Source organism: Rattus norvegicus, chromosome 9 (genome assembly GCF_036323735.1).
Source record: "Rattus norvegicus strain BN/NHsdMcwi chromosome 9, GRCr8, whole genome shotgun sequence".
NCBI classification, from domain to species: Eukaryota; Metazoa; Chordata; class Mammalia; order Rodentia; family Muridae; genus Rattus; species Rattus norvegicus.
Window position 1 is genome coordinate 103,123,996 of NC_086027.1, and position 27,575 is coordinate 103,151,570.

The following is a 27,575-nucleotide window of genomic DNA, read 5'->3' on the forward strand; positions in this document are numbered from 1 at the left end:
ATACTAACAACTACTTTTAGAATAATTGTGTTAATGGTTAAATCTAGTGCACTTAGGTCCTTATAGTCAGTATATTTTTATAATTCGAAATTGGCAAGTATTCTCTCATAGTAAGCGTGATGTATAACATTTTTTAATTAAATGATTTCAATGCCTTACCAAAACTAATTCATTTGACAAAACTTATTCTAGTACTTTATGTTATCCAATTTATCCTAGTTGAGTAGAACACACACATGCTAGTCCTCTTTTGTCAACTTGATATAAATTAGAGTAACCTGTCAAGAGAGACCCTCCACGGAGGAATTGCCTCCTCCCAATTGGCTTGTGTGAATGCCTCCTCCCAATTGGCCTGTGTGAATGTCTGTTGGCATCTTCTTGCTTAACAACTGATGTAGGAGTGGTGGTGCTGCCAACTCTGGACATTTGGTCCTGAGATGTAGAGAAAAGCAAGCTAACCAAGACACAGGAGGCAAACCAGTAAACATAATCCTTCAATAATGCCTGTCCCAGTTCTTCTCTCTAGTTTTCTGTTTTGAGTTCCCTTTCTGGATTCCCTCACAAAAGGTCATGAGCTATAAGCTAAAACAAATGCATTCATTTCAGAGTTTATTTGGTTATGACGTTAATCACAGCTTCAGAAAGGCAAAGTAAGTAATGATATATAAATAACCTAAAACATAGAGAACTTACATACAGTTAAAATTATTTGAGCTTAAATAAGGCAACTTTGATTTCCCATGATAAATTTGAAATATTTTATACAATGCAAAGGAAGGTGATTATTATTCCATTGTTTTAAAGAAATGAGGTTATAAACATATGTGTAATGTCATGCAAAACACAGAATGGACATAATTTTTAGGTACTTTGAATTATGCATTCCAGCACTAATTAAGATTATCTGTTACACTGATCAGAAAAAAAAAGATAGCTGAAAAGATATCGATGAGTCTGGAAGCCATGCAATATAAGAAATCTTTATATTTTCATTTACTAAGAAAGTGTCACTTTTATTTAAAAGGGTTTTTCATAAAATTGTCTTCAAAACAAAGGCAACATTTAAGCAATTTTATAGTGATGGGAATGGAAGGGGTGACCTGCAAGTGTATAAATTTTCTGTCCCTATAGAACAAGTGACCAAAAACCTATGTTTTAGCAGAAAACACTAAAAAACAGCTAAAGAGTTTTCCTAGGATGCATTCGAAACATTGGTCAGGAGTTGACGTTCATCTAGTGAGTTGCCTGGAAAGAATTCACTCCCAGGTATGACTGGGAGCCCTAGAAATTTGCCAGTCACACTTACTTCCAGGTCTTTACTATCTGACCTTCTTCAGAGGAGCTGAGATATCATAATTAACTTATTCAAGGCTATATTATAGAGAGAACAGAACTGCCATGAATAATAGAGTTTATATAGCAAAACCAGAGGGAGATAAAATATCATAATGATAAAAACATTGCAGGAGTGAAGATTACATAATGTGAGAGTCAGAAAGGGAGTTACTGGGGATACCTTGGGTTTGACTGGCATTGAAGGTAGCAAAATCATGTATCTACAGATTAGAGAGCTGGATAAACAGTAATTAAGCAATAACTGTTAACAAAATAACATTGCTAACTTAGATAGTTACATTGATAGCACTGGGATGGTTCAGTGGGCGAGAGCACATGGCCCCAATTCTGATCACATGAGTTCAATCAATCCTCAGAATCTACATTATGGAAGCAGAGAAGGGACACTTGCAAACTGCCCTTTAACCTCCCTACCCCCCACGCACATATGTCCTATGACATGTATGTGCATACACACATGGTAACTAAATATAAAAGGTTAAAATGTTTCATTGTTACCAGTTAAGTTTCTGATATAGGTTCAGTCTACTTAGATACAAACCTCGGAAAGGGAAGAAGATGCTTTTCTTCCGGTGCTAACCCTTGCCAACCTTCTCATTCCTTCACATTTGCTAGTTTGGCAGCAGATAAAAGCAAGAGCGAACCAAGGTTGAATCTATTGCTCAGGGCAATGGAGCCAAGACCTTTAACCCCGTGAACGTGCTTCTAATGTTGAGATTCCTCAGCGCTAAACAGCAGCTTGTGGTGCAGCTTGCTATAGCTACTGTCACAGCTGTCTCTGCACAGGAAGCAGATAAAAGAGCATTCTCTCTCTGTCACCGCCTGGGTCAGTGCCAGCTGCTGCTCTCGAAGATTCACCCCTCTTCAAGATGTCAGTGTAGCATGATATTTGTGTTTGCGGCTCGGTCGGCTGACTTATCAACTCTGGCTCTGGCACCTGTCAAGGCAATGTAGTTCCCACAGTTGTGCCTTTACTCACTGTCAATCTGTCAACTTTCTTACACACCACCCCCATCTTCAATAGCTCGTCTGCAGCTGTCAAAGCAGCCAGCTGCGTTTCCCCTTCTGTAACTTAGCTCTCCAACCTTTCCTCATCACTGCTACTGCTGCCCCCACAGCTCTGTCATCTCCGTTCTGCTTCTTTCTTCATGCTACCAAATGAGATCATCCACTAACTGCGAGCACGGAAAGCCACGCCAGACTGAGCCAGACTGAAAGCCTTCCACTAGGTTGAATGTGGAAACACCAGAACAACACCACGGGAGTGTCTCTCAGCTGGCTCACCCATGAGCCACACTGCTTGTCCGTGTAGCCAGGGAAAGGGAGTTTTGACCAATTACAGCAAAACTTACCCTCAAAGGAGAGTTTCTTGTCTTCACTGACCACAAGCTGGTCCCTTTGCACCTCCTGGAGCACCCACTCCCATTCCAGCCTGGGTGGAAAAGACAGTAAGTTCCCTGAGGGTTTCCATACTGCAAAGTATCCTGTGCAAATGGTACTTGAGAGAGTTAGGACTGAGCTGTGGCTCCAGGAGCGCAATTGCCCCTCTACTGCAACTGTGATAAACCTTTCTCAAGGTGCCTCTCAACACGACCAAAGCAACCAGCATCTTCATAATGGTGGGCCAGTCAGTTGGCTTCCTAACGGTCCTTTTATTCAAGGCACCCTGTAGACGGGGAGAGAAACTAATTTTCATCACCTATGAATCCAAATCACAACACTATCCAGTTTCTCTCATGTCCAGGCAGACAAATATCGAGAGAAGCACCTATAGTTTATATTATTATCCGTTTTAACATTTAACATTAACTTTTACTAAATTTCATCCTCATCAGTACAACAACCCAGGGAGAGCTGAAGTTCCCTAATCTATGACCGGATGCGATGCCTCTACTGGGTCTGCATCCCCTCTTTCAAATAATGCTCTAAATGCCAATGAAATGCTCACACGTGGGTATCTTAGTTTCTCTTCCCATTGCTGTCATAAAATATCTATTATTTTATTCAACTAATCATAATTGTTCAAACGTGTATATGCAGGTGTAAAACCCAAGCTACATAGATATTACTGAATAACTATTGTATTTTTTTGTCAAGAATTCATTTACTAATATCTTCATTTTTTATTGGATATTTTTACTTACATTTCAAATGTTGTTCCCTTTCCCGGTTTCCCAGACATAAGCCCCCTATCCCACCCCACTCTCCTTCTTCTATAAGGGTGTTTCCTCCACCCCAGCCACCCTGCTTCCCCCTGCCCCTGACATAGCTATTATATTTTAGAATGAAACTAAACCACATACCTTTTCACCAACGTTCCCTGTACTACTAAACTATATTTTTCTTGGGGTTTTCTTTCTTTTCTAAATAACTAAAACAATACCCAGCAATAATATTGCTAAACAATGGATTATTGTGAAGTAAATTTTAATAAATTAAAATATTTCTTCTTCCTCTGAAGAAAAAGAGTTGCTACAGACTGATTTCTCTGAGCAAGTTTGTAATCAGTTCCAACAAGAATCCACTACATCAGCCATTTTTAGTAACCAGCCCATTAAAAGCTGCATTTATAGTGTGGAAGAAAACAAAATTTTAATTAGCTATATTGTATAAGAGGACACAGATGCAGATGTTTTAAACATGTGCATATATCAAAGAATAAAAAGTTGCTGTGATTTTGGTTTCATAATAATAGGAATTATATATAACTCTTTTGACAGAAAAAATGATACTTTATCTTATTTTATTTGTGAAACTGATACCGAAGAGAAACTTAGGGAATCTTTGAGGCATGTTCCCCAATGACAGATGAAATTTTAAGTAATTCCGCTTGGCATAAAAAATACTCTATGACAGTTATCTGGCTTCAGATTTTAAATATCAGTACTGATTAAATTTTAAATGACATAAATGCTATTATTTTAATAGTATGTACTTGAAGGTTGAAGCAAATACCCAGGGTTAGGGTCAACTGCTGCTCTTCCAGAAGACCCAAGTTCAGATGCCAGGACGCTCCCAGATTCAGGAGATCTGAAAACATCTTCTGATCTCTGTGAGCACCTGCACGCAGAAACACAGACCCGCGTAAAAACACATACATAATTAAAAATATTTTTATGTCTGTAATTTAAAGTACTTCCTTCTGTTTACTAATAAAATAGTTTGCTGAAAGATAAAATACGACTAACAATCCAGTCATTTATGTATAAAGATCATGCGATAATTGCCATTTAAACACAAAAGAATAATTTTCTTTTATAATAATTTAAATATTAATAATGCATTGGGTATTAATGGAACTAAATGCCTTCTCCTGCCCATGAACTGAAAATTTTTAAGTATTTTATGCTTATATTTTGAATCTATTTCGCCTTGTTAAATCCTTTGATAAAACCTTACAACTGATCATTTTATTTTGCCAGGGTCAATACATTAATTTGAATTATCTTCTGTTTTCATTCTGTTATATCTTTGGACATCATACTTCAGCAATATAAAATGAACAGTGCTTATCTGAACATACTGATTAAACCCTATGTATATTTTTGTGTTATAATATACCTTGCAATTATATATTATACAAGACTCTGGAATCTTCAAAATCTGGCTTATCTATTTTCCCAAGTTAGAGTAAGTGTTTCAGATATTATTTTCTTTCTCTCCTGCATTTACATCTTTTCCAGGCATCTGCGTGTGTGTGTGTGTGCGTGTGTGTGTACATTTAAAGTTTCAGTATTTTGACTAGTACTTTACCAGTTATTTATTAATTTTATATCTTCAACAGATATGTATCGTTATAATTGACACTTAATTTGTCAGTGCTTAAAACAGTACTTAAAACAGTATTCCTTAATATAACTTTGTCTTCTTTAACATTTTTCTTACTCTATGACTTCAAGAAAACCAACTGAGGGGTTGGAGATTTAGCTCAGTGGTAGAGCGCTTGCCTAGCAAGCGCAAGGCCCTGGGTTCAGTCCCCAGCTCCGAAAAAAAAAAGAAAGAAAGAAAAAAGAAAACCAACTGATAAATTGATGAGTGCACAATAAATGCAAATTAAATAGAATTTGTAGGGAAATAACCATTTCATTTCAATGAGTGTTCACAAGCTAATATTCCTTTTAGAAACATCAAATGAATGGAGAATCATCTAAAAGCAAAAATTATTCTATGATATGTGAGTGATTCATCCCGATTTTATTGACAAGCTTGTACTTCTAACAAATAAAAATATCATATTCAACAAATAAAATAAATTTTAACATCTATCTCTTCAGACATGGTAATGCTAAATAATGTGCCACAACTATATTTTAACGCAATCTTCTTCCTTTATTGATGTAAATCTTTTGTTGATTTGGAACTGTCTCCAAATATTCTTACTAACAATATTACACTTGTGATATCCTCTCTATAGTGAAGAATGTTGAATTTTGAAAGGATTCTAGGAAACTAGGAGATAGGAAGGGGTTTAGAGTTCCTCCTAGGCAAATTTAGGCTGGCAGCATGTTTTATGTAATTAATTTAGAACTCTAATTGAAAAGCTAGAAGCTTCCAATGGTAGGAATTAAGGAAAACGATTTTCATAGTTTGATTTAAATTATTAGTACAGTAAGTTATAGGTTTGATACATAGCCCATGATGGGTAGATATGTGTCCGTTCCTGGAGCAAATGTCATGCAGCTTGTGGGGGCTATGATAATAATTTGTAGTAATATAATATGTTGTAATAAATGGCTTTATGTAGCCATTATATTATTATATCCATCTCAATTCTATTATATTATATTATCCATCTCAATTGTTTTTAATGGACATACATCAGCATATATCTTTCTTTTTCAATTTTTTGGAACTGTGTAAGTGTGTCTATTGCTATGCGTGTTATAATGTTGGATAGCATGTGTGTGCACAGTGTGAGTGCAAGTGCACCTGAAGGTTCAAAGTTGACACCCAGTATCTTCCTAAACTGCTTTCCACTGTATTTATTAGTGCAGTTTCTCACTGAAGCTGAGCTCATTCCTACTAGTGTAGCTACCTGGCTGTCTTCTTGCCTTGTGATGTTGGTCTCAGCCTCTTGAGGGTTAGGATTAACACTCAACTGTTGCCACACCTGCTTAGCTTTCAAGTATTGGGAATCCCAACTCTAGTCTTCATACTCAACCACAGGCATTTGTTCACTGTGGCACTGCCTGCCCACGATATAGCTTTCAAAACTCAATTTTCATTTTATTATCTTGGCTATTAATTATCAATAACAACTTTAAAATTCCTCAAAGGGTCTTTACTCCGATGAACGCCACACAGCAAAAGTGATCCCAGTTTGACCAATGATACTAGTTCCACAAGTTATTTAAAAACCTAGTTTAAAAAGACGGTGATGTATAGGTGTATTATTTTTCACACATTCCACCACTCAACAACACTTTAAAATCTGTTATTCCTTGAATTTTTCCATGTAAAAGTCAAATCAATCTGACTACTTACTACACACTACATATATTGAGTGAGTTTCAGGAATATTAAACTGATTTTTTCACATAAGCTGAATTAACATTTTAATAACTACAAGGAGAAAAAAAATTATGATTGATATACAGTTCTTCCAGTTGTCAACATTAGGTGTTTACTATGCCTCTCTACATTTGAATCATTCAAATATTTTTGCAAACAATATGTTTTAATATTATTTGGCTTGTCAAGCCAGAGAAATTATAATTGATTAGTATAGCAGCAATAAATAAATAAATAACTATGCCAGTCTGTGGAAGAGGCATGACTTTTTGTTTTGCACTCCTTAGGTTTATAGCCTTCTAATTTTTTATTATAAATCAATAAATTTTATTTTTTGAAGGACTTCTTTTTTTACTTTTTATTTTTTTCCATTTTTATTGAATTGGGTATTTCTTATTTAAATTTCTTTTTAAATAACTTTTTTATTAGATTTATTTCTTTACTTACAATTCAAATCTTATTCCCCTTCCCGGTTTCCTGTCCATAAGTCCAATTCCCTCCCCTGCCCATGCCCCCTAAACATCCCCCTTACTGACTCCCCCATATTCCCCTGCACTGGGTATCCAACCTTGGCAGGACCAAGGGCTTCCCCTTCCCCTGGTGCCCCAACAAGGCTACATATGCAGCTGGAGCCCTGGGTCAGTCCATGTATAATCTTTCAGTAGTGGTTTAGTCCCTGGAAGCTCTGGTTGGTTGGCATTGTTGTTTTTATGGGGTTACAAGCTCCTTCAACTCTTTCAATCCTTCCTCTAATTCCCCCCAAGGGGGTCCTGATCTCAGTTCAGTGGTTTGCTGCTAGCATTGACCTCTGTATTAGACATGCTCTGGATGTGTCTCCCAGGAGAGATCTGTATTCAGTCCCTTTCAGCATGCATATTTTAGCTTCATCAATCTTATTTAATTTGGGTGGCTGTATATATATATGGGTCACATGTGGGGCAGGCTCTGAATAGCCATTCCTTGAGTTGTTGCTCTAAGCTTTACTTCCATATCCCCTCCTATGGATATTTTTCCCCTTTGAAGAAGGAGTAGGAGCATCTGCATTTTGGTCATCCTTCTTGAGCTTCTTGTGGTCTATGGATTGCGTCTTGAGTAATTCAAGCTTTTTGGCTAATATCCACTTATCGGTCAGTGCATACCAAGTGTTTTTTTCTGTGATTGAGTTACCTCACTCAGGATATTTTCTAGTTCATTCCATTTGCATGTGAATTTCATAAAGTCATTGTTTTTGATAGCTGAGTAATATTCCATTGTGTAGATGTACCACATTTTCTGTATCCATTCCTCTGTTGAAGGGCATCTGGGAAGAGTATAAAACACTGGAATTTTAAGAAATATATTACTTTATTTCTTTATAAATTATATGAAAAAATAAAAATGTACCATATACTTGAATTAATACATAAATATATATACATAAATATATATACATATATATTCATATATGTATATATATTCCACTTGAGACCTTAGATATCTTAAGATTCCATTCAAATAAATGTTAACTAGAAAGATGACATAATGCCACTAATCCAGCCAATCATACATATGGCTAGTGAATTCTTCCCCAAGACGACCTACCAGGTTTTTGCATCTCCATTATTTTGTAAAAGGAAACTGACATTTGTTTAATAAAATTGTCAATGCCAAGAGACACATGAAAGGGTAAGGAAATATTCCAGAGTAAATATATTTGATAGCTTTAAGACCTACCTACAAGAGTCACCCACTGGTTGTTAAAACAGAAAAAGAAAATAGCTATAAAGAATTTTACAGGAAATCTGATAAAATTTCAGTATAGAAACAAGGGTCCTAGATAAAGAATGCAATGGTAGCAGACAGTGAGGAAGGTAGTAATGATGGAGAAGATGTTGGGGTCTGGTATTGCTTGTGATTGCTCTGCAGCAACACATTTTCCTTTCTTCCTCCTTCCCTTCCTTCCTTCCCTCCTTTCTCTTTAATTAAAAGTAGTTTTTTTTTACAATATATCCTGATTACAGTTTCCACTCCTAGATCTCCCCAACCCCATCCCATCTTGATCCACATCTTTGTCTCTTATTAAGATAAGATAAAATAGAATTACCCTAGATCCCAAGAACAAACGAAACTCAAGACGGATGATCAAAATGTGAATGCTTCACTCCTTCTTTAAATGAGGAAAAAGAATACCCTTGGCAGGGAAGGGAGAGGCAAAGATTAAAACAGAGACTGAAGGAACACCCATTCAGAGCCTGCCCCACATGTGGCCCATACATATACAGCCACCCAATTAGACAAGATGGATGAAGCAAAGAAGTGCAGACCGACAGGGGCCGGATGTAGATCGCTCCTGAGAGACACAGCCAGAATACAGCAAATACAGAGGCGAATGCCAGCAGCAAACCACTGAACTGAGAATAGGTCCCCTATTGAAGGAATCAGAGAAAGAACTGGAAGAGCTTGAAGGGGCTCGAGACCCCAAAAGTACAACAATGTCAATCAACCAGAGCTTCCAGGGACTAAGCCACTACCTAAAGACTATACATGGACTGACCCTGGACTCTGACCCCATAGGTAGCAATGCATATCCTAGTAAGAGCACCAGTGGAAGGGGAAGCCCTGGGTCCTGCTAAGACTGAACCCCCAGTGAACTAGACTATGGGGGGAGGGCGGCAATGGGGGGAGGGTTGGGAGGGGAACACCCATAAGGAAGGGGAGGGGGGAGGGGGGATGTTTGCCCGGAAACCGGGAAAGGGAATAACACTTGAAATGTATATAAGAAATACTCAAGTTAATAAAAAAAAAAAAAGAAGATAAAATAAAATGTCAAGGAAAGTTGAGCCTGACAAAACAAAACAAAAAAAGAACATTTAAAAAAGAGCCAAAGGAAAAGCACAAGAAGTGCTGGAGGCCTGCTCCAGCTGAGGAATGGCTGAAGTTCAACATAGCGTCAGACAGGCTAAAGATGGATGATTCCTGGGCTTATCATCTTACTATTTGTGCTTTAATAAGCACTTGTCCTAATAAATACTGGTTTCTTTTCTCTCTTGTTCAAGGACCTCTTGTTGGCTGTGCAAGAGGCTTTTGACTCATTAACTCTTTGTGAATCATCAGTACAGCAAGTGGAGGGTTGGCGTTGCCATCCCACAGTCAAAAACACTGACCCAGAATTGTGCCTGTCTAAAAGAACTACAGGGACAAAAATGGAGAAGAGCCCGAGGGAAAGGAGGCCTAGTAACAGGCCCAAATTGGGATCCAGATCAAGGGAGGCTCTAGGGCCTCACACTATTACTGATGCTATGGTGTTCTTCAGACAGGAGCCTAGCACGGCTGCCCTCTGAGAGTCCTAACAAGTAGCTGAAAGAGTCAGATGAGGATACTTACATCCAATCAATGAACAGAAGTCAGGAACCCCTATGGCTGAATTAGGGAAAAGCTGGAAGAAGCTGAGGAGGAGGGTGACCCCATAGAAACACCAGCAGTCTCAACTATCCTGGACCCCCGGGATCTCTCAGATATTGAGCCACCAACCAAGCAGCCTACACCAGCTGAGATGAGGTTCTGACACATATATAGCAGAGGAATGGCTAGTCTGGACTCAGTCAGAGAAGATTCACCTAAGCCTTGAGAGATTTGAAGCATTAAGGAGTTGGGAGGTCTAGTGGGGAGGGGGTTGGGAGGTAGGGTCACCCTCTTTGAGACAGAGGACTAGGTATGGGGTGAGGAACAGACTGGGAGAGGCATCACAACTTGACTGTAAAAAAAGATTTAATGATGATGATGATGATGATGATGATGATGATGATAGAAAAAATAAAGGAAAAGAATTAAAATCTTTTACACAGGCAATATGCGTGCATGCGTGCGCACGCGCGCGCGCGCGCACACACACACACACACACACACACTCATACACACAAATTCTGATTGGCATGACCACCTGTCTCATCCACTCCATAAGTGTTCATAGATAGTCATATACACACAACTAAACTTATACTTTTACATATACAGTTGGTGGAAGGAGCAAAAGGTCAAACCAACAAGTTTCAATGAACAAGTGCCAACAGAAAAAGCTCACTCATTCTGGCTGGAAAAAAAAGAGGCTCCAAACTTTATTGCTCAGAGAAAGAAGAAGCTTCAACATTTTTACTGTTAAAAGTAAATAAAGACCCTAACATGTATTACTGAGAAAAAGCCTCTACCTCATTATTGTTGCAAGTAATAAAAAGGCCCCTCTCTTATTGTCATTCTTAGCTCTTATATTTCTAAGGAGACTTGATCACATGGTATTCCAAGCATCTTTAAAAACCATGAGTTCATAGAGAGTTTAAGATACTAAGTCATAAAATTGACAAGGAGTTGCAGCAGAAGTGTTTAGATGTGTTTCCATTAAGACTATTACCTGACTAAGCATTCACTATCTGCTACTAGCTCTATAAGTTCATTAAAAGTTGAAAACAATAATTCTCATGTCATGAATTTTGTCAGGATTTTGTCAAGAGGCAAATCATCTGCCTTGTGTCTCATTAGTTTTGAGGGTTTGTATAGATGAACCAGTCAATATTTTTATTTTTCTGTCCTTACACCTATAATAAATCGTCCATTCCCAATTTATGGCCCTTAGTTATCAGATAGTGGTCTCACAACTAAACTAGAGGGAATATTTTCTTTTACTGTAAATCTTTCAAGCCTGATTCCTTATTCTACTGCAGTTAACTCTTGAAGTTTTACAGAGCACTATTTGCAGCTTTTCAGAGACTTGAAAATCACTTGTATAAATTTATGGATTTTTATAAAATCATTATCAGCAGTTACAAAATCATCAACTTGTCTACACAACATTACTATATTATAGTACATTTTCATAGATCTGCAAAAAATTTACTCAATTGGGTGAGCTAATGCCCACAATTATCAGGCTATGTAATAGTGACAGCACAGGCATATAAGTAGCAAGAAGCAATCCTGAGATAAAAATATCCAAAGGTCCTACAATTCAGAGCTTACACATCACAGCCATACAAAGCATTGAGTCATCTCTAGAAAATTCACTGGCATCCCTTTAACCTTTCCTAGATGGATCCTGCCAAAGAAACACATACAGAAACACAGAGAGAGACACATATGATTGCATGCACAGGAAAAACCTTAAAAACACAAATCTGGAAAACATAATACATATTCAAAGGACCTGTAAGATTAAAACAAATTTTGTGATAAAAATTATGACACCAAAAAAAAAAAAATCCAACAGCAAAAACAATGACAACAACAAAACCCTCTAAAGATGCCATTGAATTTGTTTTGTGTCAACCATCTATTCTTAAGGCTGGGGACTGCACTTAAGAGTGTTTTTGTATCCCCAGTGAGCCTCCTTTGGAGAAAACTAGTGTTTCAGTTGCAAGCCCTGAACAATTGGAGATAGCTTCTGGGCTAGAGACTGGGGCTTATGCCCACTTCTTTTCTGTGCTCTAGGAACAACCAGTGCAAACCTATGCAGGCACTGTACCTGCTGTCATAGTCTCTGTGAGTTCATATGTACTGTAGTTGTACTGGTCTTAAAAGGTTTGTTTTTCTTGCTGTCTGTTATCCGCTCTCACTCATTCCATATCATCCTGTCAAGAGCTCCCTGAATCCCGGGGAAGGGATTTAACAGTCATCTTATTTAGGCCTTGGTGTTTCAAGGGTTGTATTCTATCAGAAAATCTTTTTGCTTTCCAAATTGAATGGTACCATAATGTTCATATCTACACAAAGAGACTAAAGGTATTATTTGTTTTAATTTTAAATAGTTGGTATGGAGAACAGAAAGGGTCTGAATTTTTCAGTGGTTCATTTATGTTTTTAGCAAGGCTAACATCCACAGGCATAGCACCTTAGTGATTTATAAGTTCTCACAAATACCCATGTCAGTTGGGGCCTCTCACACCATTTTCATTTGTGTTTTGTGCTTTGTAATCCACATACTGTGTAAGGTGGGTGTGGTCATGGCCAAGGCAGTATCAAGGACAACTGTGTCTTTCTCCATGTTTCACTTATTTTCAGAATACAATAGATTTGTGCAGTGTATTAGATTAATAGTTTTTTCTGTTATCATTTCTGCTATATTAATCAAAACTCAGACTCTAGAAATAAAATCCACCTCTTAGTGGAAAGACCAGAGGTGTCCCACTGTACTGGACTTTTCAAATCCAGCTATATTTGAAATAGTTATGCTTGTACCAGAACATTAGTGCAAATTTTTTCATTAATGTGTGTATTTCAAACCTTATTTTTATGAGAAGGTACTCTCTCCTTCCTCTTTCCCCATGCTCTCTTTTGAGATGCTTTTAAGAGAAAAATGAATCTTGCTCTGCTACTCTCTTTCATTTTGAATTTCATAGGAGCACTTTCCTCCACATAAACTTTTCTTGGGATTCTGAGCTAACTTATGAATATGTTCCACATTGTAAGTTAATGTCACTGCATCACATTCTGAGTTTAACACTAGATGTGTCTTCACAGAACATCTAACTTACTGTTAGTGCCATTTTTTATTCCAGTTTATGTTTTAAATAGTTATTCATAATAGTAGCTTTTAATTTTAGCAAATGGACCTTTTAGTTTCTCTCCAAAAATTTTTACATAGAAATTCAGTAAGTAAAAATGTAAAAGTGGTGGTTACTTAATATAAAGTTAGAGGTAACATTTATCCTTTATCACTTAAATCAATGAAGAAAGGGAAAGAAGGGATCGGTACATTTATAAAATAAGTAAAAGTGATCAGAGTAACTGGGCATCATGGGACACATTTGTGAAGCTAGTGCCTACATAGTGAGTTTGAGAGGACAGACGACACACTGAAACCCCATCTCAAATGGAGAGATATACTGATGGTTTCAAATGCAGTTCAGTGATGGAGTGTCTACCCAGCATGCTCAGTGCCTTGAACTGCATTCCTAACTCTATGGGCAAGGGAGGAATGGTAGCGACCAATTGGCATTATTTATTATACACATATGAATACTACATATTACATCAATATATCTCTTAATTTCTATTACCTATTGGATCCAACATAACCCTTTCTGTAGCCTTACCTTTCCGTGTTTTACCCCACAGTGAATCTTACACAGTCTCCAAAAAGAACAAGTCAGGTTTCTTTCTGTACTTGACTCTGATATTTCTCCTTCCTAAAAAAATTTCCATGCTCTACCATCATCCCAAAATAGACATTTTGCATTCATGTTCACATGTACTGTGTATGTTCCATTTGTACACATTTCAGCATAAATTTAAATACTAGGGACTAATATCAAAGCTTGAATTTTAAGGTAATATTTAATGAGAAAAATCCCATTATTACCTATGACTACTTCTGATCATGTTTTAATCAAATGTATTTGCTCCAAATAAAATGATTCACTTCCTTAAAATGCTGCTGTCAAAGACATCTTAATGGAATTGCCAATAAAGAGGGAGACAAAGTCACAACTAGACATCTTACAGCACTAAGTGAGACTGCCAGTGCCATGAGCGAGTTACATATAATTAATTACTTTAGTCAATGGAATCCCATGGAAATCCCTCAAAGAGCAAGGCTCTTGGTTGCTCTCCACAAACTGATGGTAAGGTAAGGTTCACTCAATGAACACAGAGAAGTCGAGTTGATGCTTACCTACAATTTACCTCTACTGCTCTAGTTGCCTAGAACCTGAGACTAGATAGGCTACAGATCTAGAGGAAAAACAAATGCAACTGCTCTGTTAAAAGAACAGAGCAGGAAAATGATTCCTAACAATATTCTGCTAGAGTCAGATCAGTGTCTTACTCTGCCATCATCAGAGAAGTTTCTCTTAAAGTGGATGGGAGCGACTAGAGATTCACAGAACAATGTGCAGAGAGTGAAAAAACCTTCAAAAACTCAGTCTTAAATGTGGTGTCTCCACTAATTTTCGCTCCTCAGGACATGGGGAACCCTGCTGAAGAGGAGGTGGAAAGATTACAAATGCCAGTAGGGATGGACGATGACAAAGAAACCAAGGAAGCAGGTCTTCTGGACACAGCATGTCGGATCTACACATGGAGGCACAGAGACTGTGGCAGCATGCACAGGGTCTGCACATGCCTGAGACCCATGGAGTCCAAGCCCTGAGAAAGGAAGTAGAAATAAGGCCAATCCCTAACCCTGACCCAGAAGTTATCTCTAATTGATAATTGCTCATGAAAGAAAAAAAAGAGGAGTTTTCTCCAATGGAGTCACATTGGGTGTACAAACCACACTTAAAAGAAGCTCCAATATAGGGCCAACATAAAACAAATCCAGGGGTATTTGGAACTTCTCTGTCTTTCTGTCTGCCTGTCTGTCTATCTCATAAGACTTTGTCAACCCCCCATGTGTGCGTGTTAGTTATCTGTGTGTGTGTATGTGTGTGCGTATGTGTGTGTACGTGTGTGTATGTGTGTGTATGTGTGTGTATGTGTGTGGGTATGTGTGTGTATGTGTGTGTATGTGTGTGTATGTGTGTTTATGTGTGTGTGTATGTGTGTGTATGTGTATGTATGTGTGTGTATGTGTGTGTATGTGTGTTTATGTGTGTGTGTATGTGTGTGTATGTGTATGTATGTGTGTGTATATGTGTGTATGTGTGTGTATGTGTGCATGTGCGTGTGTGTGCGTGTGTGTGTATGTATGTGTGTATGTGTGTGTATGTGTGTGTATGTGTGTGTATGTGTGTGTATGTGTGTGTATGTGTGTGTATGTGTGTGTGTATGTGTGTGTATGTGTGTGTATGTGTGTGTGTATGTGTGCGTGTGTGTGTGGGTGTGTATGTGTGTGTGTATGTGTGTGTGTGGTGTATGTGTGTGTGTATGTGTGTATGTGTATGTGTATGTGTGTGTGTATGTGTGTGTGTGCATGTGTGTGTGTGTGCATCTATATGTGCTTCTTGTGTTTTATCTTTGGCTCTTTTTTTTCTGTTCATTTGTTTTTGTCTCACTCAAGTTTGCTTGTTTCCATTTTACCTTATTTTATTTTTCTCCTCTATTTGTTAGACACATGTTTGTTTTTTAATTCAAGGGAGCACGAAAGGCATGAAAGGATGTGTATTTGGGTGGTGGTGGAGGCAGGGAGGATATGGGAGTAGTTGGAGGAGGGTAAACTATAATCAGAGTTAATTGTATAAAGAATCTACTTTCAATAAAACAATGGAGCTATAAATATGTAATAATTCTCAGTCCTGACGTACATGGTGATGAAGACATGAGGCCAACACAGCAATGGGAAGAGCATTTCCTAAGCCACACATTGTGCAAACCTAGAGCACAGGACGATTGCGTGGGCTCGGCATTATTATTTATAGAATTTCTGTCTAATTATACATATATTAATTACTTAATATAAATTAGCATCTGTTTACTTATCACTGTTTTATCTTCTTATGTGTAAATAAGGTAAACTGTCATGGGACGGATGATATGTACTCTCTATTTAGAGAGCATTACATGAAATCTTCCATATTTAAGTGACAGATATTTAAAGAACTAATTTGACAGGAAAATTTAACAACCAGGTTGTCTCTTGAAGATTAAGAACATAGTAATTGGGGGTTGGGGATTTAGCTCAGCGGTAGGGCGCTTGCCTAGCGAGCACAAGGCCCTGGGTTCGGTCCCCAGCTCGGAAAAAAAAAAAAAAGAAAAAAAAAAAGAAAAAAAAAAGAACATAGTAATTGATTTTTAGATACTAACTTAAAGTTCATAAACTATAGAAATGTAGACATGGGTTAACTTACACCATCTAAATGTAGTTTCTCTCTTGACTATTAATAATGAGCTACTAGTTCCTTTTCTGCAATTCTGAGAAGAAAAACTCACGTTTTGGAAAGAATAGAGAATTAATGTTGTATAATACAAAGGTTCTTCAATAGAGAAAGTATGGCCTTTAAACACATGGCCCAGAAACAATAGGATATCCATATGAGATATGAACAAATTCTGTCCATATGGCTTAATCCACGCAAAGGCACTTTTAAATAGCTCTAGAAAAACATACCACACCTGTATTTGTGACATGGGATTACTTTGATAGTTTTAAATTATTCTCAGATAATATAATAAACTTATAAAATGTTGACTAAGCAATATGCTGGTTTTGATCTAAACATGATATAAATTTTCTACTTGAAAAAACTTTGAAGCTATTAATCAAGCTACTCCCAAGGATCATAATGTTGATTATATATTCACATGTGTGTCAAATAAACCCATGAGACATAGAGTCCTCCAACTCCCCAGTCACAGAACAATGTTGTCCAACATATTAGCCATTTTATAAATATGGATATATACTTACTGTATGCTGCATACTTATTAGGATATCTAGAATTAAACCAATCAATAAATACATAAGTGATACCACAAGATATCTTGCTGGAGGAAATTTATGTGAGTATAAATGCTTTACGTAACAAGCTTGTCACAGGATCCAAGAATTCTACTTCTAGATATAAACTGAAAACTCAAGTTCGTGAAAGACAAACATATTGGGTTTTTAATAATAAAAAACCAAACAGAAACCAGGTAGGGCAGCACATATTGGTAATGGCAGTGCTCAAGAAGTTGAAGCAAGTCTGTGAAAATGAGTTTAAGGTTTGGGTTACATAATGAATACAAGGCAAACCCACCTGCATAGGAAGGCCCCTTCCCAAATCAATCATCACAACAATTAAGGCAAAGGACAGAACTCAAATTTAGCCCTCTGACCCCGCAAAAGCAAAATCTACAATAGTTAAGTTACTAACCAGTGTTAGCATATAGAACAACTTGGATGTATCCTAAATGTAAAGTTTTAAGTGAAAGAAGCAACATTCAAGAAGCCATATGCTAATGCTCCTATAGACTCTGAGAAAGGTAAATGTATAAAAGCAGAATACAGTGCCTGCCACAGTCTGCATGGGGAAGCTGCCTTCCATAATGACATGTAAGGAAGGGAAGTCAGAAAGCATGAGGATTGCTAGTTTGGTTCTAGGAGAAAAGTTGGCATTTATTCCCTCTTATACATAACTCTGTCAAACATCAGAGCCATATAGACATTTGTATAGTACTTAAAATCTTTGCCCGCTTTCCCTCAGCAAAAAGGCAGACCTTCTCTGATATAACCTTTCAGGCACTACTTTATTAATAATGGTTCTCGAAAGGTGCTTGTGTCTTCTACTCCTCATATCAAAGACAGCATTGTTCTGTGCCTGGGGAGTGGAAGGACTCTATGTCTCATGAGGTAATTTCTTGTAAGGCTACAGCTGGCACCAGCTAATATTTTTCTTGTTGTTCCAGTCACCTATTTCCCAGTTACCATTGTCTTTTTTAACTTTATGAGATCAGAAATCTGAGAGATTAACAGATTTATGTGTGCATCTTTATCTGTAAATGTCAGCGAAGCATAATGTGCTGTGTTATGCAATCTAACAAACATTAGAAGAACGTTTGAATTTAAGACAAATGGAGGAAAACCAACATAAGAGAGGTCATTTTTAGGCTTAAGTGCACTTATTCATTTATTTAATGTATTACTGTATTCACTCGTAACTTCACTTTGAACATAATTTACAATGGTTTATAAGAATCGATCAATTCAGAAATTTATTGATAATCTGGACTAGGATATAGGACATGGTGTGAAGTGCTTGCCTCACCTGCATGAGGACCTAATTTCAATCTCAAGAACCCATGCTAAAAATACAGATATGGTGTCAGATGTTTATAATCCCAGCACTGGGTGAGTAAGACTGGGGGTCGCTGGGACACCTTTGCTACCCAGTCTAGCCAAATGAGGAAACCCAAGATAAGTGAGAGATCCTGTTTCAAAATATGCAGTGGATTGCCCCTGGGATATCAGACCAGTAAGATGGACCTCTTGATTCCACCTGTACATACACATATACTCCCATTTATGTGAATAAAGACACATAAAGTCATGCATGATACTGAGAGGGGAGTTGGTTAAATGCAAATGCGAGAAGACTAATTAAAAATTAAAGCCAGTATAAAATAAGTACTTCATCATGATTAGCAATTTAGTGTATGTTCAAATGTGTCAGCATAGAATACAGTACCACGGATAAGTAAGTATCGATGCTCTGGTTCCTGAAAATGGAAGCCGCACTTGTCTTGCACATAAAACCGTTCCTACAGATTTGCATGTCTATTTGTCATCTTGGGATCAGGAGAGCAAATGTCAGCAGTTCATGAGCCTAAAGTGCTGTGATAAGTAAATAAAGATAATAACTTCCACAAGCCGGCAACTGCTGACCACAAAACCACATTCGTTTTAGTTATTACTAAACTCTATCTCACTAAGCAAGATAAAACAGTTGAGTCAACGGGAATGATTCCCCATCTCCATGAGGCAGGTGCGATAGATCAGTAATGCAAAGTTAAGCCTGTCTTGCATCCAATGGAACAGTCGTTCAGGAGAAGAAAATATGCAGTTGACTCTTGCGTCTGGTCAAGAAGGCAGTGAAAGTGCAAGGACAAGGTGCTGTTGCAGCAAACAGCTCATAGGACTGGACAGAAGTCAACAACTCTAAGATTTCTTTTGTCAAGTAAGAAAGGAGATGAACATACAATGAATCTACGGGGAAATGTGACATTTGTGGTCGCCTCATTTCCATAGGAACCTGAATGATAATGTCACTGGTCCCATTGCAATAGATGGTTGATGGACCCAGAAACAAAGCCTTTGTTAGATTGGTCATATAACAATAATGGCTTACTTAATTGGATATATACACATCATACCAGTCTAATATTTATTAGAATTGCTGCTATGCTGTGCTCCAGCTAGACTAATGATGATTATTGAGCAATGGAAGGTCTAACAAACCCTGCAGTTGTTCAGTCCATGAGGCTGGATGTCTCAGCAGTCTTCAGTACATTCCTGAATCCTGAGAAAGTTGGCTCTAATGCCAGTGAAGGAGCGACCTTGTTAGTGAGAGTGAGAGCATCAGGAAAACACAGAGAAGTGTATTTTAGTCAACAAAGCTGAAAGGAGTCGGAGTTATGAAAAATACTTTGGCATTCAACTTGAAGATGAAGAATTTGATATTTTCCCTGCTGGATTTATATTGCTTTGGTCCAGTATTTCCTTACTATAGTCCCCTTCCTCTCTTTTAGAATGGTAATATATATTCTTTGCCATTTTATGTTGGAACTGTGTGATATGCTATTTTACTTTGATTTTATAAGCAGTTATAGCTAAAAGATTGCATGCACCTCAGAAGGGACTTTGAACTTTGGGCATTTAAACAGTGTTGACACTGTGATGAACTATGGTGACTTTGATGTTGGACTAAGTGCATTTTGCATAACGATATCATTACAAACATATGGTGGCCAGGGGATGGAATGTGGCAGGTCTCAATAATTCTCTACGTGCATGCCTGCCACCGTGCTCCCCACCATGATAATACTGGACTAAGCCTCTGAATCTGTAAGCAAGTCCCCAGATACACAATGTTTGCCATGTTCATGGTTTCTCTTCATAGCAGTAGAGTAGTGACTAAGATGCATGGTCTTAGAGAAAATATATTGAGTTTTACCAATTAGTGTCATTGATAAAGCAGTAAATTATCAATTTAACTGAACGTAAATGTCAACCCTTGCACATGAAACTTTGTAATAAATAGTACATCTACACTGGAGTAAAAGGGAAGGATGAATAAAAATCTCGGCTGCATACTGATGTGAGATATTATGTCAGGTATAGCACTCATGCATTGCTAAACTACAAGCTCTATTATGTGTTTCTATAGTAAAGCTCTTTCTTGAGCACACAAGTGGCAGGCATAGTGTAACTATTCAGACAGGCTTGACAGATGTCATTTCAAAAGCTAATGAAGTAAACCTGCCACTGTAAGGAAATAACTGACAAGATTGGTTGCACTGATAAATTTCAAGCTTTAAAGAAAAAAAATGAATTTGGAAAAATATTTTTTACCATGATGTAGACAGTTTCTCAATATTCATATTATATTTTGTTAGTAAACAAATGGATAATGAAGAGTGTAGGCTTGTAGAAACTCTGTGTAGCTCAGTTAAGGAATACTTTCCAGAAATAAATAAATAAATAAATAAAGAGAGAGAGAAAGAGAGAGAGAGAGAGAGAGAGAGAGAGAGAGAGAGAGAGAGAGGAAGGAGGGAGGGAGAAGAATTCAAAGTGAAGCATGAGTAAAAAGGCAAATTTATTGTGTAATAGATAAGTAAATAAATTTATTTTTGTTAATATCAAATGTTTATTGTTACTTGCTATATATCAACATTCCTTTGATTGTTTTTCTGCACCTCAATCTGCCATAAATAAGCTGACAGTCATCAATTTTGTATATTTCAAAGAATCTGCAACAGTCTAAAGTAATTATCAGAAAATTCATCCTTTCCAATGACATACCTGTGAAGGAGCAAAAATTCCTCTGTACTTAAGCCAAACTCATCAGACAGTAGAGAGCAAAGGCAAACATCAGAATCTAGACATCAGTATTATTTTCACATTTGGCACAAAAGATGACATTTTCCTCCATGTTTCTCTCGTTTTGGAAGGAAACAATTTCATGAAGCAGTTAAAAGCATTAAAACTTTCTTACTTGGATATTTTATTTGTTTACATTTCAAAGGTTATCCCCTTTCCTGGTTTCCCCTCTGCAAATCCCCTATCCCATCCCTCCTTATCCTGCTTCTATGAGGGTTCTCCTTCAACCACCTTTTCACTCCCACCTCACCACCCTAGCATTCTTCTACACTGGGGCATTAAGCCTTCACAGGACCAAGAGCCTCTCCTCCTATTGATGCCAGACAAGGCCCCTAAATTTTCCATTAGGGTCCCTGTGACCAGTCTGATAGTTGGTTTTGCGCATGAGCATCTGTATTGGTCAGGATCTGGCAGAGCCCCTCAGGAGATATCTGTATCAGGTTCCTGTCAGCAAGTACTTCTTGGCATCAGCAATAGTGTCTGTGTTTGGTGTCTGCATGTTGGATGGATCCCCAGGTGAGGCACTAACATGATATGTTCAAAAGAAGCCTGTAATTATTCCTTTTATAAGCCCTTAAAAACTCTCCCAGTCTGGAGCTCCTAATGGATGTCCAAATATATCTGAAAGAGCTTGGACCTAGCGTAGCAGCAACAGTCCTGACTGGAGCAACAGCACCAACAACATTGCAAATTACTTACCAGCTGAACATCCTCCATAGGGTTTCAGTTACCTTACTGCTTACTTAGCTTTATTTTTATAATATTTAAAGGTAGCTTCTTCTACTAGTTTTAGTTTTTTTTTTTCATTATATACAATATTATGACACAGGGAACCTCCCGAAGAGCTTCCAAAGTCGTTTTCTGTTGGACATTTGCTGCTGGGCATATGGTCTACCCTTAAGGTCCTGGCTTCTTCTTTGTCACTTTTTTATTTTATCTTGTTATTTTTCATTTTTACTTTATATATTATCTTCCCTTTTGCATGTATTCTATGGTTTCCAGTTAGTGTTTTTATGAGATTCCTGAGTATACTAGTTGGGCCCGTTTCTTCTGTCTTCTCTTGGTGTCTTTGGTCTCTTGGTTTGTTTTCTTCTATTACAGGTGCTTCAGTGTATATTCTATTCTATTATATATTGTGTTATAGTTATAGTTTTCCTTTAGAAGCTTTGGTTCCTAATAAGAGGCTAAAAGGGGTGGACCATTATGGAATGGAACATGTTCAGGAATTGGGAGAAGGGGAGGGAGGAGAAATTGGAATCAGAACATATGTGGGGTGGGGAATGTGTTCTCAATTAAAGAGAGAAAAACAAAACAAAACAAAACAACAACAACAACAGCAACAACAAAGAATTACATACATTTTGTAGTGCAGTCACTTTGTACGTATGCCAAATCCAGGAGGAAGGTTTCAGGGTTGGCTTGGCATACAAATGCCAACGAGATAATCACGTTTTGCTGTTTGTCTGCCGTTCCACTGCCCCTGTTGGACTCTTCCCTCTTGCTCCTAATGGTTCCAATAAGTTTTCTGTAAATTCAACCAACTCATCTGCCTGGTCTGAGCTCCCCAACACAAGCAGTTGTACAGGACAAATACTTCAAAATGACATTTGCAGCAAGGAGGAAATCTTTCAGAAGACCACAACTGACTGGGAAGCCTTTTCTTTTAATGTCTGTGACAATCTTTAACCTACCTGTAAATTAACCACAAATATACACTCACTTAAAAATCCCTACACCTGTGCTTCTTTCTTTAGGCGTGTTGGGTAAACTGGATAACTTAGAGTGAGTTCTCCAGAGAAGAACTTCTCCAGAGAAGAGTCTGGTAGGGTCACGTTTAGTTTTGGTTTCTAAGGTCAAGATTTCACCATTCTCCAAATGTAGTTGTTCTTGTTTCCCAGGAAGTAAAAGGTAAAACAAGGCAATAAATAATAAGCAGGATATTTTTTCAAGAATATTATCTGAAACTTGTACATGCTACATGCCTCCACCTGCAAGCCATAGTAGTTAAGAGGTGCTTACTTGTGACAAACCAGGCTATGCATGCAGGCCCTATCTGGAGGACTGGGGGGACAATGAAAACTTGTGTGCATATGGTGGGGATGACTGAGTTAAATTTACTGAACTTACAATGAAGCTAATGAAACATTAACTTCTGAGCCTCACATGTGTGCAGCCTTTTGGTGCAGTCTCATATAACGTACTCATTTGTTTATTTCACATATTTCCTAACACTTATGTGGTGGTTTAGATAATAGTGGCTCATATATTTGAATGCTTAATCATCAGGATTGGCACTATTTTAGAAGGATTAGTGGGTGTAGCAGTGTTAGTGTAGGTGTGGCCTTGTTGAAGGAAATGTGTAGTGTCTCAATGGGAATGGGACTTTTTCAAATCCCACACCTAACACAGTTCGTTCTCTCTCTCTCTCTCTCTCTCTCTCTCTCTCTCTCTCTCTCTCTCTCTCTCTCTATCTATCTATCTATCTATCTCTCTATCTCTCTCTTCTTCCTTCCCACCCCTCCCCACTACAAACCCTGATAGAGATCAGGATGTAATCATTAGCTTCTACTCCAATGTCATGAGTTCCACCTGGCTCCCACCATGACCCCAAGAAAATGAAGGCAAGCCAGCAAGCAGCACTCCATAGCCTCTGCATCAACTCTGCCTCCTGTTTGAGTTCCTGTCCTGACTTCCTTCAATAGTTCAATAGTAATGTGGAAATGTAAGCCAGATAAGCCCTTTCCTGTCTAAATTGCTGTTGGCCGTTGAGTTTCATCACAGCAATAATAATCCTGACTCATTCTACCCACTGCAAGTAAAGCCCATTTTCAAAATCATGAGGATGAAATGTATTGTTTAGAAAAATTGATCCCCTCTACCCTAAAATCTTTACCTTCATTTTACAAATGAAGACCAAAAGGGACAAATATTTTGCAATAAGTCAAACCAGGTTGGGGTTGAATTGAAAACATGGGTCTTTATTGTGCAACTACTTTTGACCATTAAAAAAGGAATCAAGTATCCATATCTGTTTGAATTTTGTTTAGAATCTTTTGAGATTCTTCCAGAAAAAAAGCTGAACAATCTAGCAAGGACAAGGTAATTGGATACATCATCCTGTCTCCATCTGTTTAGCTGTTCTCACAGTAGGAAGGGCAAGGAAAGGGAACACAGAGAACCCAGCTGCCAAGCTGATAAGACAGCCAGTTAGGCAAGGCAGTGCCACACTCATATGAACCCAAAGGTTAATAACACAGATGTGGTAAAAATCTGATGGATAGAGGTTATGAACTCTGCATTAGTAACATACAGTGAAAACCAGATGTAGCCGATGAAGACGGTTCTCATCAATTAAGCATGGCAGTACATTGTTATGAAGTTGTCAAAAAGGATTGTTAAATTTCACAACTTGTCTCTCTTGGGTAAAACAAATAACCCTAAAGGTTGCATTTTTAAAACCACGTTTAGTATAATAAACACTTGACTCTGGTTTAGAGGTGCTAAGCACTTTGATCTGTATTTTAAATTTTTCTGCATCTGAACTAAACCATTACCTTTACACTGATCTTCAAATGTCTAAATTTAAAAAAAAGTGGCTGATAATTTTAAGATTTTTACAATTTGTTAATGCAACTTTATCAAGTACTCCAGCCCCAAGTCTGAATATGAGAGTTGAAAATGTGTTCAACAGATTGGATTTGTGTATACATTTCTGAAATTTTAATTACATAACAAACATTCTACACTACTCTTGGTTTTTGTATATTTCCTCATTCTCAGTAGGTTCAGAAAAATCACACATGCCCTAAGTCATAGAAAGTTTAATTTCTGATTTCCCTGGATATATACTGCTTCCCCAGTGTGAAGACTATGTAAAGTGACTTCCACCTAATTTGACTTTAATTCAATCTCTTCATTCTTTTACCTACTAAAGCCAGATTTAACTTTTGTATTTATTAAACTTGCTGCTGGAGGAATTACCTTGTGCATCATCAATGTTCAAAAGATCTGGTAAAAATTGTGAACTTTGCATAAGCTGGACTCACCTGAGGAGTCTCCATGAAAAGTTATTTAGATCAGATGACCTAGGAACTTGTCAGTGAGGGACGGTCTTGATTGTATAAACTGAGATGTGAAGTTCTGCACATTGTGCACTGTTCCACATCTCTGGCTTGGATATGGAGCTTCAAAAGTGCAAAAAAGGGTTTATGCAAAAAAAAAAAAAAAGGGTTTATGCATGAGTAAATGGGCATACAGTCCTCTCTCCCTGCTCTTGACTCTGGATCGGGTGTGGCAAGCTGCTTCAAGCTCCTACCTATGTACCATGAAATGATGAATGATAATCTTGAACTGTAAACTAAACTAACCTGCTCTTCCCTAAGTGTCTTTTGGTCTGGATATTAGTCACAGCGATGGGAATGAAATTAAAATGGCCACCATGGTTGTACTTATAATGCGAACACTGCTGCAAAGGACATGTGCTCATTTAACAAACCTCCTTACATAGAGCCCTGCACGTGTAACATGGCAGCATTGGATCAAAGACCGTTATCAAATTATTCCTAAGGCTTCCTTGAGGAAAGGTCTTACCTTCTTTGGCATTAATAGAATCCATGGTCCCTTTGTTTTTTTCTTCTTTCTTTTTTTTTTTTTTTTTTTTTTTTCCGGAGCTGAGGACCGAACCCAGGGCCTTGCGCTCCCTAGGCAAGCACTCTTCCACTGAGCTAAATCCCCAACCCCTGGTCCCTTTGTTTTTAAATCCCTGCCAAGTTGGACAATGCTAAAGTTTGTCTGCACCAATGGCCTGTATGCTGAAAGCGTGTAGCTGGACACTATCGATAGGTGGTAGAAACTTTAATACTGCAGTGCCACTGAGGGTTCTTCTGCTTTACTGCAGAAACACTGTAGGATGATGTTGAGATTCTTTTCTTTTTTTTTTTCAGTGTCTTGTTATCTTGCTCTCCACCTTATATTTTTTTTAATTTTTTTTTTATTAACTTGAGTATTTCTTATATACATTTCAAGTGTTATTCCCTTTCCCGGTTTCCGGGCAAACATCCCCCTCCCCCCTCCCCTTCCTTATGAGTGTCCCCCTCCCAACCCTCCCCCCATTGCTGCCCTCCCCCCATACTCTAGTTCACTGGGGGTTCAGTCTTAGCAGGACCCAGGGCTTCCCCTTCCACTGGTGCTCTTACTAGGATATTCATTGCTACCTATGGGGTCAGAGTCCAGGGTCAGTCCATGTATAGTCTTTAGGTAGTGGCTTAGTCCCTGGAAGCTCTGGTTGCTTGACATTGTTGTACTTTTGGGGTCGCGAGCCCCTTCAAGCTCTTTCAGTTCTTTCTCTGATTCCTTCAACGGGGGACCTATTCTCAGTTCAGTGGTTTGCTGCTGGCATTCGCCTCTGTATTTGCTGTATTCTGGCTGTGTCTCTCAGGAGCGATCTACATCCGGCTCCTGTCGGTCTGCACTTCTTTGCTTCATCCATCTTGTCCAATTGGGTGGCTGTATATGTATGGGCCACCTATGGGGCAGGCTCTGAATGGGTGTTCCTTCAGTCTCTGTTTTAATCTTTGCCTCTCCCTTCCCAGCCAAGGGTATTCTTTTTCCTCATTTAAAGAAGGAGTGAAGCATTCACATTTTGATCATCCGTCTTGAGTTTCATTTGTTCTAGGGATCTAGGGTAATTCAAGCATTTGGGCTAATAGCCACTATATGAATATCGATGCAAAAATACTCAATAAAATTCTGGCAAACCGAATTCAAGAGCACATCAAAACAATCATCCACCATGATCAAGTAGGCTTCATCCCAGGCATGCAGGGATGGTTTAATATACGGAAAACCATCAACGTGATCCATTATATAAACAAACTGAAAGAACAGAACCACATGATCATTTCATTAGATGCTGAGAAAGCATTTGACAAAATTCAACACCCCTTCATGATAAAAGTCCTGGAAAGAATAGGAACTCAAGGCCCATACCTAAACATAGTAAAAGCCATATACAGCAAACCAGTTGCTAACATTAAACTAAATGGAGAGAAACTTGAAGCAATCCCACTAAAATCAGGGACTAGACAAGGCTGCCCACTCTCTCCCTACTTATTCAATATAGTTCTTGAAGTTCTAGCCAGAGCAATCAGACAACAAAAGGAGATCAAGGGGATACAGACCGGAAAAGAAGAGGTCAAAATATCACTATTTGCAGATGACATGATAG